This window comes from Crocodylus siamensis, chromosome 7, assembly GCF_052110815.1.
Source record: "Crocodylus siamensis isolate JL-2025a chromosome 7, ASM5211081v1, whole genome shotgun sequence".
NCBI classification, from domain to species: Eukaryota; Metazoa; Chordata; order Crocodylia; family Crocodylidae; genus Crocodylus; species Crocodylus siamensis.
Window position 1 is genome coordinate 3,439,171 of NC_143401.1, and position 7,145 is coordinate 3,446,315.

Consider the following 7,145-nt stretch of genomic DNA (forward strand, 5'->3'; position numbering starts at 1 on the left):
GCCTTCTGTTTCTGATTATGAAGTAGCATTTAGAAGTCATGCGACAGTCATGACTTGGTTCATCTTGCCCAAAATCAGCATGTTCCCAGGGCTCTGGCCACATCTATTCCTTCCCAAAATGCCCTGGTGTAATGTGGTATTTGGATCAAAGGCCTCAAAGCAAGCAAATAAAACTGTTTACAAGGGATTGATTGAACCGCACTTAATTAAAAATGCAAAAGCAAACTATAGAGGGAAAAAGTTTTGGTGGAACTAACTAACCAGGACCCCACCCCCACATACCACGGGAAGGATATCAAATTATATTGGTTACATCATCAGAATAGACTCTCATTGGTTGATCATGGGGCAGAGGGGGGAGGGAGGCAGAAACATGTTGTGGGGCTGCTGTAAACTTTCTGGTTCACTGATCCAGTCCTGTTATCTCTGACAGTGACATCACATCGTTGCAAACATATGCTGATTAACTCTTTTGTGGATGCTGCACAGCCACGTGGCACTGGTCACGACATGCAGGGGTGTAGGACTTAGGCAATTTTGCAATGCTTGTTCTGCATTGGGCCACAGTCACATGACTGTAGCAGTCACCCAAATCACCCAACAGCTATAGTTTTTGCCAGCTTTTGGCTAGCCAGATGGAAAACGTGTTTCATACTCTGGATTCACATCAAGTAAGCAATATTCTTCAACTTACTTACAGCTGTCTTTATTGTCTGCTGCTTCCGTGTCAGGTATGGGATTAAAAGAGGTGACTCTGAGCTAAGCAGCACTGAACCTTCCTACACAATATCTCTAAAGACCCTAGCAAAGGCTTGTAACCAGAGAGATCTGACTGAGTCCATGCCAATTTGTTTTTATCCCATGATCTCTAGAGATTTTGTTCTCATTTTGAAAACATGAAAAATAAAATGGGGGAGAGACAAAGACAGTAAATGGCAGGAGGAAACTATCTGTGAAACAAAATCAACAGGGCTAACCGAACTTCCTTTATAATAACCATAACATTGACGTTGGTCCCATTATTCATCCAATGGGTTTGAAGTATTTCACCAACACCTTTTTCTATGACCCCGTTACATCACATACATTTAGCTGCATCAAGCAGGTCAATACTTGGATGGAAGACCATAAAGCAGCAAGTGATTCAATACATGGCACTCTTCCTCCAGTGTCCATATTGAGACACTAGCTCAATATAATGCCAAGAGACACTGCACCATTATAGCAGTCTCTTGGCTAAGATGCAAAACTGTGCATTAATGATCTCATTGCATATGCTTGCTTTTCCCCTAACCATTGGAGGTTTAACCTCCATGTGCTGACCATATTCAAATACGGAGAATCAATTCTGCTCACATGCGTTTCTAGTTCTCGGCTTAAAGGGTTGAGGAGCACTGTCAAATTGTGTTATAATGCCGACTTCAGCAGCACATTATTTAAACAACCCATGCAATAAATGAAATGCTGTTGAAGAAAATCAGAAGTACAGAAGCAAAGACCCATTTCACTGTCCTAGGACATTCAACTAGAGTAACAGATAAGCTAGAGTGGGTGTAGAAAGCAGTTGCTTGCTTACTTATCGATTAATTGAGTGGCTGGCTGTTCTAGGGAGGTGTGGCTTTGGTCTTAGAAGGAAGCTTTAAATCTAAAAAGTTCCAGCCGAAAAATGATGACATCTGTATCCTCTCCTGTAAAACTGTTACGATGAGGGTGGGGACTGGGGGAGAATGACTGAAACAGCGCTCTTGGATATTGGACTTTACTGTGACAGTTATTCAGTCTTAGGTGCTCATGTTTTGCAAATTACTCCATATTTCTGCTTGGCCTGCTGAATTAATAAAGCCATGAGACTGAGCTGGAATATATTCTGGCTCATACATCACCTACAAAATTATAGGTTCCTGTTATAGAATCTTTATTAAAAGGTGATGCTATGTGAGCCATAAAGGAAAGAGAGTGCTTTTCATCCCCTAGCCTGATCTGCAGGTCTGACAGATTTTTGCATCATTCACATTTCCTTTTTTCAGCCCCCTCTCCCCACCTACTTTTTTCCACTTGTGAACCCCACCCATTAGATCTGTAAGTTGCTGATAGACCATATACATGGTTTTTATAACAGCACGTGTCTGGAGTCTTTCAGACTGCAACAACACTGAAAACCTCAGAATCCTTGAAACCACAGTCTTTTCAGGCAGGCTTTTCTATTGATGCAATCTTTATGTAATCCTTTAAAAATACATACTTTATTATTTTGTAAACATCCTGTTTTGTACTGACCTTAATGAACTACAACCACTTGTTAGCAAGCGAGATCCTGTTTATGTAAGGATGGAGCTAGAAGCCGTGTTTTGCATTTCTAAAGCACATCCCCAGCAATTTGCAAACTATTCTTGGAAGACACATGACCCCCCAGATACAGGCACTTCTCCGGGAGGACACGAGTGACAATGAATCTAGTGCATGCTACACATCACTGAGGTGATGCAAGAGCCCAAGAACATAAGAGCAAATCCCTACCCATTTTAAATACACACGCAAGATTTCCAGTTCAAAATCACATTAGTGTCTGCATTATATTTATTAGACCTACATTCTCGATCTAGAACAACCCAACAGTGACCATGAAAATCACTTACTATCACAATTGCACTTACAATATAGGAACTGCACAGGCTTAAAGAAATGCTGTCAACTTTATAAAAAAAAATCATTCTTCCATCTGAATGTTTTTGACCTCCTACCGATCCAGGTAGCAGTTACAATTCCATTAAGTGAAAGAGACTAAAGAAAAAACGTGTCCCTCTATTTTTCCTTCATCTCATGTACTTCATTCACTTGACAGCGCTTTGTCTGTTCTCAGGTTCACTCCTGCGGTTTTTGTGGGTCTTTTGCACCTATGAAGGAGGAAAGAAAATATATTTTTTCTTTCCCCAAGAATGGGAATGTCTGATTGTCACACTACGAAAATCATCCAAGGCTGCTCCAAGGCAGGTACGGTGCCTGGCTTATTTTTTCTTTAACTGATCAGATTTCAGAATGACAGCAATCTGTCGAGTTGTTTTCTGAGGTTGATGTCTAAGAAGTTTTAAAAATAAGATGATTGATTCTAGCTGCAGGGGTAATATAAGCAGCAGATACACAGCGCTGCAAAGCTCGCTCAGCTGACACCCATGAAGTAATCCCACCGAAGACAGGAGGCAGGATCTAATCTCCTTTACATCAGTGTGAATTCAGTGGTGTTCTCTGGTTTACAAGGAAGTAAACACAATGGATTTACTTGCTCGAGAAAAGCTTCCTTGGATGAAGTAAGAGTGCCAGATCGAGCCTAAAAAATCCCAGTCTGGGTGTAATGAAGCATGCTGGCAGTTATCAAGTTCAGGTTTTTCTGTAGGCAGCATATTGATGGAGAAAGCTCCGTGTATACAGCTGTTTATTTGCAAAAAGGAAAAAAAAAGTCTATTAAAAACCTGCACCTCTGGGACTATCTTTGAAAAGCATGTGATGCAACTCCAGGAGGGAAGTGATCATTCTGTAAGAGTTTAGATGTCCTCGTTGCTATGGATACATTAAAAAAGTGAAGCTGCTCCATTATAATTTAAATTTCCAGTAACAAAAAAAAAGTAGCGTATTAAAAGTAATAAAAAAAAAGCCAGAGACATAACTATTTTATTCCTTACTGTCAGTTTCCCTTGTGCTGTGACAGTATATGGATGTGATAAAATTGCCATGTCTGAAGAGATTTAGTACTTTTACACATTTTATTACACTAATTAGACTCGGGGCTTATATGCCTGGGCATGTGATCAGGAGGCAAGAGTCAGGCGACAGGCCTGATGCTCAGATGTCACATTAAAATTCATGCCACTAAAGAGAGCGAAGGAAGGAGGGCTATATTTAAAACAAGCCTTGGCAGGCAGCAAGTTTGGGGCTGTTCTCACAGAAGTCAAGGAGGGGGAGACAGGCATAAAAGTACAGGCAAGAATAACTTCATGGAAAGCATCCCGGTGGTCGCAAGCAAAGCCCCTGCATGGAATGGATCTACCACGCGTGCAATCACTGAGAGTCAATACGGACGACCCCAACTGCGATCCACAGCATACGGCTGCTTCTTCACGCAGCAGGGTCGCTTCTTGACACCATCCATCACCCAGGCCAGTTTTCCCAAACACTCACAGGGGTGAAGGACAAAACTACTGAGGGAGGAACGAGCTTTTCCAGCACTCTTCAGAGCATCAACTTTCAAAAGGAAAGTAACTGCCTAGGCATTATCATCTCTGATCTTGAAAACAAGGGACAAACATAACCAATGCATCAGCAGTTGCCCGAGTTTGAAGAGGGGCTGAAACAGCAGCTGGGAGGCATGAACAGATCCATCCATTTCAAAGAGTGTAAGCCCCTGGGGCACCAACTACTTCCCTGCGAATCCTAGTGTGTAAAAAAGGAGGGAAAGCATCATATAATAGCAAGACAGGAAAACATGCTGAGTGAGTGCTCAATTTAGGCAGGCAAGGTTCTTTGGGTAGAAGTGATGTCTAGGTGGAAATTAGGAAAACAATGGGTAAATTAAGAAAACAATCCCTTCTCTACCCTCTGTTTTCCTAATTTCCACCAATTTACATTCTCACTGACCTCCTCACTTTACCTTCTCTCATTCCTTGGAGATCCCAGAAGAGCAGAGACTCCCTATGCCTGAAGAAGTGTGATTGCGCCCAAAAGCTTGCAAAGAACTTTTTTCCAACTACTCCGTTGGTCTAATAAAAGATATCACATCCACCCAAAGAACCTGGCCTGCCTATGTCCTTAGACCAACAAGACTACAACCAAAACCCCATCGATATATTTGCATTTAAGTTAATTTAGGCCTTTAATACTATCAAACAGGTGTGCACATGAGCCTGTGCACACGTGCATGCATGTGTGTGCACATATTTGACTGGGGGTCCTTTTGGGGAAATGGAAACAACATCAAGAGGGTTGGGAAAATGCTGCTCTAAACCCTGGGCCCTCAATCAGCACAAGCTGGTTCTTCCTCAGTCATTATTAAAGACGTGGGGGAAAGGTGCGTCACGGTCCTGCAACGCAGCAGCAAAGCTGGCTCATCTCTATCAGCGAGGGCCCTCCCTGGGAGTGCTGCACCTGCTGGCAGGTACATAACTGAATCTGTGCGCAAACACACACGCAGCCTTGGCACAGCGAGCACTCACTAAAAATAGGCATCTTTTTGCCTTCAGGGATCTGGGCTTTCTCTGACAAAAGAGGGGATTAGCTCAAAGGTGCACAACTATTTGCATATGGAGATGGATTGTATTCAGGCTTTTGGGTAGGTGCCTTGTTAGAAATGCTTGACCAGGAAGCCTGCTTCTGCATTGAATCTGAGGTCTAGCTGCCCAGAATAACAAAGCTGCAGCCGTTATGTGCTTATATGCACACACACAGGCTACACGCCTGCTGGACAGAGCCCGGGCCAAGCTTATGGAAGTCAACAGGAGCTTGCCACAGAGTTCTCCGGGGTCTGGATCAGGTCCTCAATCATCCTTTCCCTTCCACCTTTTGCAGACCATGGATATCAGCCGGATAAGTGAGAAATCACGAGTCAACAAGCATTTGTTGAACCAGCACTTCAACTGCTTGACATTTCAGAGCCTGGATCCTTCCTGTTAATTTGTTCCTTCACCATGGAAAGAGAAATAGCCCCAAAGACTGCATGGAAATTGCGTAAGTGTAATTACAGTGAATCTTACTTTTAAAGAGGGGGAGGGGGGAGGCCTCTCTCTTTTGCCTGAGAATAAAACACAAACCGGGCCATCCAGATGCTGGCTCCTGCCCCTATGAGTCTTGATGAATTTTCCAAGAGATGCTAAGTTAAGCGGTGAGTGAGGAATGAGAGCACCAGTAGACTGCGAGCCCCTCCTTCCATCTCACAGATGGGGCTGCAGACGCATTTCGGTTTAACTCATTACTTAAAAGCTTGCCGTGTCCTTCCCCAATGGTCACAATTTCAGCTTGCTGTAGTTTTCAGTCAGTTGTGCTTTTTTTATGCTGTACAGGTTCACGGCATCCTCTCAAGCAGCTGCCTCAGAAAGGCAAGGCAAGGCCGACCAAGCATTCTCTGAGTGGGGGCCGTAACTTCGTCTAGTCCTCAATGAGACAGATGCTTCATGCCCCCTCCTCCAGTGATCCAGCGTGTGATGTTCAGGAGGCAGAAAAGGAAGGAGGAGAGAAGGAAATTAAGAGAGGATATTTGAACAAGACGACCAACGTTCCAGGGCTGGGAATTTCCAAAGCACTTGGTGCTGGCCCAAACACTTCCTGTGACATTCAGGGAGAAAAGAGAGAGGCCAGTGTATTGTTTCTAAAAAATACCACTCTAACTGTTGATTTCACAGGAAAATTGAAAAACATTGCATCCTCCCAGCTCTAGAGGAGTTTCCTCTGAAATGACTCGGCTTTCCCTGAAAACCCCTGAGGCATCAAAAGGGGCTTAAGTGATTAATCTTCCTACCAGTGTGTTCATTTCATTAGGCAATCATCTTCTTCATGACTCATTCCTGTACTGCTGTTTCTAGTTACCTTCTAGCTCCAGCTTTTTGGAGCCTGTGGGTGCATCTACATGTGCAATTAAACACAATAAACTCCACAGTCATTTAAAACAGAGGAAACTGCTCCGAGGCACAGCATCTACACGTGCACCTGAGACAGCAGCAATTTGAGCTGTGGTGGAACAGCCTGGGGCTGTCAGGGGGATTGTGCGGGTCAGCCCCAGCCTTTGGGTGGTGGCATCAGGTGGTGGAGGGGCTGGCTGGGGCATGAAGGGACTGCAAGTGTGGAGCCATGACTAGACAGCAAGCAGCCCCCACACTTTAGCACCCTCATGCCCCAGCCAGCCCCTGTTATCGTCTACATGTGTGTTTCAGCATAGTTACTTACTCCGCCATAAGACAGTGCTTGTCCCTGACGCCATTATCTTAAGGCTGAGTTCATTAGTGTAGTGCAGCTTAATAGTGGTGCATGTGTAGATGGTGACACCTTACTGCAGAGCTGATTAGTCTACTCTGCAGTAAAGTGCACATGTAGATGCACCCAGTGGCCACATGAGCACGGATGTTTGTTTCCCCGGGGAATGCCTGTGCCACACGCACTCTGGC

At 44.1% G+C, this 7,145-nt stretch overlaps 1 long non-coding RNA gene across 1 annotated transcript; it reads left to right on the forward strand.

Annotated features, from left to right (window-relative positions):
* The first annotated feature begins 544 nt into the window (after positions 1-544).
* On the forward strand, positions 545-6,173 carry LOC149859315 (uncharacterized). Its single transcript, XR_016443521.1, has 2 exons — positions 545-671; positions 2,861-6,173. It is a non-coding gene; the product is annotated as an uncharacterized LOC149859315 (long non-coding RNA).
* The last annotated feature ends 972 nt before the right edge of the window (positions 6,174-7,145 follow it).